The sequence below is a fragment of the Pinus tabuliformis genome, chromosome 2_2, assembly GCF_031772625.1.
Source record: "Pinus tabuliformis cultivar Carrire ecotype Pingquan chromosome 2_2, CPIR1, whole genome shotgun sequence".
Classification (NCBI taxonomy): Eukaryota; Viridiplantae; Streptophyta; class Pinopsida; order Pinales; family Pinaceae; genus Pinus; species Pinus tabuliformis.
Window position 1 is genome coordinate 692353723 of NC_142300.1, and position 10491 is coordinate 692364213.

Genomic DNA, 10491 nt, shown 5'->3' on the forward strand with positions numbered 1-10491 from the left:
TATTTATCTTCAATTCGTCCATGTCTGTCTTCAAATCTATTTTCAAATCATCCATCTTAGCTTCTACACCTTTCTTTAGACCATCCATCTTAGCTTCTACATCTTTCTTTAAACCATCCATCTTAGATTCTGTTCCTTTTTGTGCAAGGGACAGTTGTTGCACTTGGTCTTGTAATTTTGATATATCATGTTGCATTTCTTCCTCTTCTTCATGAGTCATGCTAGAGCTTTCAGGTTCCTTACTAGGTGTTTGCATTTTCTTTCCTCGGGGCATCAGTTACCAATAATAATGCTCTACTATGCCCTTTGAATTCCTTCAAAATAATTTTCAAACCAAGCTTAAGCAAAAATTTAAAAAATCTACACCTTTTTTCACTTTGTAGGAGCTCGATATTGCATCTGATGTATCTCTGTACTTTCCAGTCATCTGTTCTGAATTTCTGACCTGTAGTAGCCCTCTGTGTCCTCTTTCCAATGCCACAAGTCTGACCCAAATTGGATTCTCCAAGGAAGAGTTATGTGAAATCTCCCACAGTGACTTGCTTTTAGACTAGTTCAGTAGAGCGAACTTGTACGACGTGCCACGAGTCACTGTTTCAACCTTTGGATCTGAAACTCGCATACAAGAAACTACAGTCCGTCCTCTTTCTGTACCTTCTTACGAAATTTCAATCCGATCCCCAGAGAGAAAGTTATGACGATTTTCCCCAGGTCACCTGTTTTGAATGTAATTCAGGAGTCTGCAAAAAGACCAACTTCCTCAGATCATATCTCCGCAAATATAGCGCGAAAAGCTCTGAAATTTGGACCCAAGGTTCAGCGCGATTTCTTCTCAAATGGGTTTTTTTTGCGACTTCTGAAACATCACAGAAAAAAAGTTATAGCGAAAATTCCACGATGACCTGTTTGGAGCAGCGAAACCCTAGAATCCAAAGCTCTGATACCAAATGTTATGAAACCAGCTCAAGAAAAGATAGAAAAGATAGATCAACGCCTTAGAATTCAGCCTCTTCGAGGGGGAAACCTCCTTTACATTACATAAATGAACAATTCTTGGATGATACAAATGACAAAACCTCCTTTCTATATATAGGAGTCTAAGGAGTCACAATATAATCCAGCCGACCTAACAATAATAATATAAAGCCACAAAAATAACAATAGAGGGATTCTATGGGGCACAGAAATAACAATATGGGGGTAATAGGGGCACAACAATATAAATAAGGGGTATAACTACAATAGTAATGGGGTAATCACTAGTATTATAGGGACCCAACATGTGAGCTTCATTAAGAAAGGTTAGTAAAAGAGTAGTTGGCAAGATCTTTCATCTTACCTGAGTTAATCATCAGTTTCCCACATTTTGTTAGTAGCTCATTCTATCTTTTCCTTCCTTTTTTCCTTCCTGAATTTTTTGGAGATGATGTCTGGGGGTTCTCCATCACTTTGACCCCACTCTGTTCCTAGTTTTCGTGGTTTCTTTTGATTCTAGTTCCCTTTGATTGCGCCCTCCATAGATAGAGTTGTTGGACTCGATCATAATCTTCTTTAGGTAGTGTGTCCACACCTTTGTTCTTCCCCTGTTCCAAAAATTGCTCTAGATCTAGATTTTCTCTGTCTAGTAACTCCTGTAATTCATGATCCTTCATACCTGCCTCACTTGGGGTCATTTCTTGGTCGTTGCTAATCTCCATGCAGCTTTGTAGTCCCTCTATTTGCTGATCGTTTACTGAGATATCCTCCATTTTAGCTTCCATGTCCCGCTCCTTAAGGATGTTATCCTTGGCTGGGTCTGTTTTCATGTTCATCTCCACTTATTCGAGGATTTTGAAGCTATTGTGTCTTGTCTGTTTGTCTTCGCTTGTCTTCTTATGTGATATTTTCCCCCCTTTCCCTTTGCCTCCAACCTTGGTAAAAACCTCATGATCTTTGTCCATAGGGGTCTTCCCACTATTTTCCATATAGTTTGTGGGGCAATGTCTGAATAGATGGCCATGTTCATGACATTTCCGGCATCTAAAAGGTATGTGCTCATAGTCTACCATTTGCATCCATTCCTAATCATATACCTCTAAGATTATTGCATCTGGGAGGGCTCCAGATATATCCAATATTCTAGTGAAGGAGGTATATTTACCTTTAAGAGTTGCTTCTAATATTTTTACAAAATGCCCCAGCTTGTTGCCTATGGTTTTCAGTGACTATGGTTGCCAGTAGTCCAGAGGTAGTGAGTATAGTTTGATCCAAACCGATACAGATGTGAATGTTTCCCGTTCCGAGACAAAGTTCATTGTCCATGGCTACATGTAAAGTCCTGCTGCAGCATAGAAGTATGGTCCCCATTCAAACACTCTATCCTTGTCCTCCAGGCTCGCAAACCCTACCGTGAAGAAGCCCTTTGAACCCAGATGCAAATGTATCTCTCCTTTGGGCTTCCAGTGGCTCCTAATCCAGATGTGTAAAGCTCTCTCCGTTGGCCATATTCCCATAAACTTGTAGATGATCGCATGTTCTCTCATATGGTCCCTATACGCTTGAATCGCTAGATCACTTAATATGACCTTGGGGACAATGCTCGATTTGGGCTTGCATGCTCCTGTAGTTTTCATTTGAGGCCTTTTCTTGCTACTGCCTCCCTTCTCCCTTTCTAGACTTGAGTCTTGTTGCGCTTCTTCCTAATTCAAGATCTCATTACGTCCCTACCTCCCTATGTGACGACTTGACTGTAGGAGGGAGCAGCGCTCCCTCCTGCGCGACCCGCCATGAAACCCTAAAACCAAAACTGGTGCCAACTTCGAATTTTTCTCAAGTTGCAAAGCGTTGATCCCTTTCTTCCGAAAAAGGTCACGTGCACACTTCGGAATTTTAGTTAAACAGAATCCAACAGTCCAATTTTATTAAGTTTAGTCCCATTAGCCATATATATTCATTTTAACTTATATCATGGAGATTTTAAATTTTGTAAATAAATTTCATTAAAATACTATATCCAATATTATTAATCATCAATACCACATTTCAAAAAATTGTAACTCATTTCATAGGAAACTTGATCATATCGCAATTTTTTTAATTAATGAGTTTAATTGAAATGGAGAAAAAGGCATAACTACTTTGGAATGAAATTTACACCTATGGATTGCCTATACTACTAAGAATATTTTAGAATATCATATGGATATTAAATCCCTACTATCCACCTAATAATTTTTTATAATTGAGTTAAAATTTTGGAAGCTCTATTCCAAAATAGACATGTACATTGTCATGACTAGCTCAACCTTATAAATTAGTGTAGCCTTGTGAATAAAATAATTAGTAAATATAGATAAGCATCAATCAATAATAAGTTTTAAAGAACTTACTTCACCATACATCTGGAGTTGCTCAAATTGACAAAAATTAATGAGAATTAACTAAATTTTAAGCTAAGTTACTCGGTTTGGTGAACAAAATTGATTAAATTCGAAGTTGGCCAAATTTTATTCCCAAGAAACTTTATTTTATTTAACGTTCCCAAATCTCAATCCGAACACAAACACTAATAAGTTCAGGAAATTCATCTAACATTTTACTGAAATATGTTTCAAGTTCATGATGAAATCACAAAAAGTTTAAAAAGTTAAGTTATCTTTGGAAGTATGATAGGAACCATTTTGTTAATTTACATAGAATAATTTTTTCTTAATAATATTTTTCATTTCTATTTTAATAATATACATAGAATACAATTTTTTAATAATATTTTTCATTTTTATTTTAATAATATTTCTCATTTCTTTTTATTTATCTTTATTTTCAAAATTTTGATATGTTAATTTTTATTTATCCAATGTACACTTAAATTATATAAATTAATAAAAGTGTAATATTTTAATAGAATATAAAAACTAGATATTAAAAAAATTCATATAAATTAAAAAATATGTTTATCTTTTTAAAAAAAATCCACATATATATAATTACAATATTTCAATAAAATATATAAAATAAATATACATATAAAAAAAATGTAAATTTTTTATTTATACTATACACAATTTAAATTATATATATTTTTAAAGAAATATAATATTTCAAGAAAATATAAAAGTTAAATATATTAAATAAATTTATGTTCATTATATATATATATATATATATATATATATATATATATATATATATAAATTTTGTTGTTATTTTTTGTATGTCATTTTGTAAAGTCAAGGTATCAACAATATGATTACCATAGTTTTTTTGGTTTTACAAAGAAGCTTGAAAAAGTATCAAATTATTTATTTCATTATACATTTCAATTTATTAAAATTATAAAAATTAACTAAATTATAACTTTATATATATATATATATATATAACTATAGAGATTCATCTCCACAATATTATGGATATTCTTAATTTATAAATAGACTTCATTACAGTGGCATGGGTCAGTGCCTATCACTTATAAATACCACATGCCCAAAATAGCATGCTCATGTAAGACACTAGTTCATATCACAAATTTTTTTAATTAATGAAATTAATTAGAATGACAAAAAAGATAATTAATTTGGAAGTAAATCTAAATATTTGGTTTGTATATGTCACTCAGAATATTCTAGAATATCATACGGATATTGAATCTCTAGTATCCACCTATTTATTAATAATTAAATAAAAATTATAGAATCATTATTCCAAAATAGGCATTCCCATTGGCATAACTTGCTATACCATATAAACTAGCGCAACCATATAAATTAGATGGTTGGTAAATGTGAATAGGTATCAATTCATAATAAGCATCAAAGCACACACTTCATCATACATCTCAAGTTGTTAAAATTGAGAAAAAAAACATAATAATTAGCTAAATTATAACCAAAGTCACTGCCAAAATTGATTAAATTTGATGTTGACCAAATTCCATTACTAGACAAATTCATTAACAAGGTTCAGAAATCTGAAGCCAAACACAAACATGAATAATTTCTAGAAATTCATCTAAAAATCTATAGAAATTAATTTCAAATTCATTATGAAATTACTTGAAATTTAAAAAAAGGGTAAATAAATAAATTAATTAATTAATTAAATTAGTCTTGAGAGTATATTGGGAGCCATATTGTTAATTTACATGATTTTTTAAATAATATTTTTCATTTCTATTTTAATGTTTCTCATTTCTATTAGTTTATCTTTAACTTCACACAATTTCAATATCTAACTTTTTATTTATACCATATACATTTAAATTTAAATTATATAAATTTATGTATTTATAAACCATTATAATAAAAATATAATACTTTTATAAAATATAAAAGTTAAATATATATATATATATATATATATATATATATTTCAATAAAATATAAAAATTAAATATATAAAAGAAACATATCTATATATATATAAAGAGTTCTTTATTTATAAAGAGTTATAATAGAAATGTAATATTTCAAAAATTAATATAAAAATTCAATATATAAAATAAACTTATGCATATTAAAAAAATATTGTAATCTTTAAATGATGTGTAAGTGTTAGATATTAGAAGTTATATATAAACTTTAAAATTCAATTTTTTGGTAATTTGGTTTTTATTAATAAATTATAAACAATTTTTTAAATGAAGATAAAACATAACACCCATATCACATTAAATTATATAAGATATAAATAATGATTTTATAATAATATTTAAATTTATGGATAAGCACATAAAAATTTGATACTTAACTATGAACCATGAATATTCACCTTATTTTACCATGGATATTATTAACTTCTAAATAGTTTGTGTCACAATATTATGGCTTACTATACCACATGACCAAAAACCATAACTCATTTCAAAATTTAAATGTATTATAAATATTTTAATTTTATTTAATTTTATAACATTTTTAAAATTAAAACTTAATACTTACAATATAATAATATTCTTACTCATGTATATTCACCCCCATTTTTCCATGGATCTTTCTAATCAATTTCAAAATCAAAATATTTTATTTTAATTTTATTTTATAACATCTTTTAAGTTGCATCTATAAGCAAAAATGTATGGGGATATGTTGTAGTTAAAATTAAAAAATAAAATAATTAATAATCATAATTATCATTAAAAATATTTTGACTTGAACAAATTACATAAAACTAAAAAAAAACAATTATAATTATAATTATAATTAACAATACAACTACACTCTCAATTCTTACTAGCACAAATGGTTGAGGATGGGTCTCCTTAGCAAGGTGACCTAGGATCAAACTTCACAGGGGGTGGTTGTGCCCTTTGCTAAAGAGAGGAGACATACTAAAAAATATAGTCAGCTTAGGGTTTTTGTGCCGAGGCAGTGACTTTGACAAATTAGATCCCTGTCGGTGGCTAGTGTGCCCAAGCAACGTGAGACTTTGACCCCTCCTCATGCCATTGTTCAAGCCCGAAGGATCATAGACAACTTGACAAACAAATAAAATAATAATGAAAGTATTCTATATCCATGTTAAATATGAATCTTTGAGAGGGTCAAATCTCTTGATGCAAATCTCTTTTAGAGTGAAAAGGGATTTAATTCCTCTTGGTCGGAGTTAAGATGGATTTAGGTTGGTCTATGCATCTTGAAAAGAGGTGGATTGGAAACAAAGGGAGAGAAGGTTTGTTAACAATAGATGCCAAAGAAAATTTTGTTCCAACATGTCACATATACAATGAGCATCAACAAATATGATGACCACAACTTTCTTTGCTTTTACAAGCAAGCTTGAATAAGCATCGAACCACTTATTTTATTATACACTTCAATGTATTAAAATTTAAAAATCATAAGAATTAACTAAATTATTATTATTATTATAAAAAGGAATTTATATATGAATTAAATATATATACTTTCAAAAAATTATGTACTAAGATTCTTAAACATGGAGATTCACCTCAACAATATCATGGATATTCTTAATTTGTAAATAGGATTCATTACAATGCCATGACAAATACCATGACTTATCATGCCCAAAAAACCATAACTCATTTCAAATGACACTTGTTCATATCTTAATTTTTTAGTTAATAAATTTAATTGAAATGACAAAAGAGACATAATTGCTTTGAAATTAAATCTAAATCTTTGGCTTGCTTATCCCACTAAGAATATTCTAGAATATTCTATGGATATTAAATCCTTGTTATGCACCTAATAATTATTAATAATTAAATTATTCTAAAATAAACATGTCTATGGACATAACTAGCCCAACCATATAACCTAGAGCAGTGATAAAAATTAACTAGATGTTAAATGTTGATATGCATCAATCCGTAATAAGAATCAAAGCACGCACTTCACCACACATTTTGAGTTGTTGAAATTGAAAAAAATCATAAAAATTAACTAAATTATAACCTATGTCACAAGGTTCCCTCAAAACAATTGATTATGTTTGAAGTTGATTGAATTTCATTCATGAGCAAGTTTATTCAATGAGGTTAGCAAATCTCAATAATTTCACCAAATTCGTCTAAAATTATATTAAAACTTTATTTCAAGTTCATTATTAAATCAGATGAAATAGAAAAATTTTAATTTAGCTTTAAAATTATGCTGAGAGTTATATTGTTAATTTACATGAAATACTTTTTTTTTATAAAAATAATATTTTTAACTTTTTTTAATACTATTTTTCATTTCTATTTGTTCAACTTTATCTTCCCAAATTTCCCCACAGTGGGCAGAGATATGAGCTCCTCGCGGATGCTTGGAGTTGATCGCATCGATGGGACGACAGTTGGAATCATCATGCGTAGATGGTTGATGAGTAGTACGGGCCACCTCCACTAGTGCCTTTAATCTTCTTTTTAAGACAATATGCTTAGTCTTTATTATATATGGTTCATGCTAGATAGTTTTTCTGATTTTGGCAACTTGAAGGCAAGCCATGGGCCTCTGATGTGCCTTTAATCTTCTTTTTAAGACAATATGCTTAGTCTTTATTATATATGGTTCATGCTAGATAGTTTTTCTGATTTTGGCAACTTGAAGGCAAGCCATGGGCCTCTGATGTACATAGCAGTCATAGGAGAGGTTTTTTTGTCCATTAAAGTAACTTATAAGCATCAAACTTGTAATCTTGAGACATTAAGACTATATTGTAGGTCTAGTTTCCTCATGGGCATACCAGTATGGTCGAGCACAATTTGTAAAATCTTTTTGTAGTAATTGAATACCAAAATTTACATTTACACCAGGAAAAAACTTTTTCAAAAATTTGATAGGTTAATTTTTTATATATACCATATACACTTAAACTATGTAAAATTATAAATATTTATAAAAAGTTATAATAGAAGTCTGATATTATAATAAAATATAAATATGGAATATTCAAAAAAACATATTTGAATTATATATATATATATTTAAAAAATATATAAACCTATATAAATATTTAAAGAGTTATAATAGGAATGTAATATCATAATAAAATATAAAAATTTAAAGACATACGTAAATTTAAAAGATATTTTAATTTTTTTGAATTTTGTTGTGATTTATACATTTCGGGAATAGATCGATTGGCTGCAAAGTGACACGTATAGAGAGTGAGGGCATTAACAAATATGATTGCCACAGCTTTTTTGGTTTTACAAGAAATATTGAAGATTAAATACTTTTTAACAACATTGTTGAAGTGGCGGTATTTACAAGAAAGATTAAATAATAAATACTTTTTAACATCATGGTAGAAGTGGCGGTATTTACCAACATCGTAGTATTCTAATGGGGCGACTCTTTGGTTTTTGCGGATTTTATTTCAAGTAAGAAATTAAGGAAACTATAGTTTTAAATAAAATATTAGATTTATATTATTTTATTTGTAAATTTAAATATTTTAATATATTTTTAAATTTATTTTTATTTAAAAATTAAACTACAAAATACAACAGAAAATAAATCAAATTAATGTGGTAAATATATTTTTGGAGTCATTTCTAAAATAAACATACCTATAAGCATCACTAAATCAACCATATAAACTAGCACAATCATATAAATTAAATTGTTGGTAAATGTTGATAATTATCAATATATATAAAACATCTTACTTCGTCGTACATCTCAAGATGTTGAAATTGAGAAAAAATAATAAGAATCAACTAAATTCTAACCTAATTCAATTTATTATAAACTATAGTCGAATTTCATTCAATAAGGTTCACAAATCAAGCCAAACATGAACACTAATAAATTCACGAAATTCATCTAAATTTCTATTGAAATTCATATCAAGTTTATCATGAAATCACATGAAATTTAAATAGGTTGGTAATAAGAAAAAATAGAAAGAAAAAAACCAATAAAGCCTCGAGGGATAAACCCTACTTGCTTTTAAAAAAAATAAATAGAATCTAGGTTACCTGCACTATTTGAATGTTGTCTTTGAGTATCAATTTTGACAATGAGGGAGAGAACAATATGGGTTAGAATGTTGTCTTTGAATATCAAAGTTGATAATGAGGGAGAAAAAAATATGGGTTAAGTTAGCTTTGGGAGTATGATAAGAGTCATGTTAATGTATATACATATTTTTTTAATAATATATTTCACTTCAATTTTTATAATATTTTTGATTTTTATTTGTTATTTTTTTATTTATGTAATACACACTTAAATTATATTAATTTATATGTTTATAAAGAGTTCTAATAGAAGACTAATATTTCAATAAAATATAAATTATAAATATTTCAAAGAAACACATGTAAATTAAAAAAATATTTTAAATATTCTCATTTTTTATATATAATGATGATGATTAACCACCACTAAAAATAATATAGTCCATTTGACCTTAAGAAAATGATATAATCTATATATATATATATATATATACTAAGATTTATATATTTATAAATCATTATAAGAGAAGTATAATAATAAAACATATTACTTTAATAAAATATAAAAATTAAATATATGGAAAAAAATAATCTTTAAATTTTTCATTTATTGTTGTTTTTTAAAATATATATGTTAATTTTTTATTTACACAGTAAACACTTAAATTATATAAATTTATAAAAAGTTGTAATAAAATTATAATAAAAAGTGTAATACTTTAATAAAATATAAAAAATAATATAAAAAAATAAAAAAATAAAAAATAAATATATATTTAGAAAAACAATTTTAAAATTTAATTGTCATATATATATATAATCATAATTTTAATAAACTATAAAATTTCATGTATATATATATATATATATATATATATATATATATATATATATATATATATATATATATATATATATATAATTAGTTATATATATATATATATATATATTTTTTTTTTAATATATAAGTATTAATTTTTTATTTATAATATATGTATTTAAATGGTATAAGTTTATATATTTATAAATTGTTATATATTTCAACCGATATTAAAGAAATATTTTAATTTGTAAATTTTATTTTCATTTATTATTTTTTA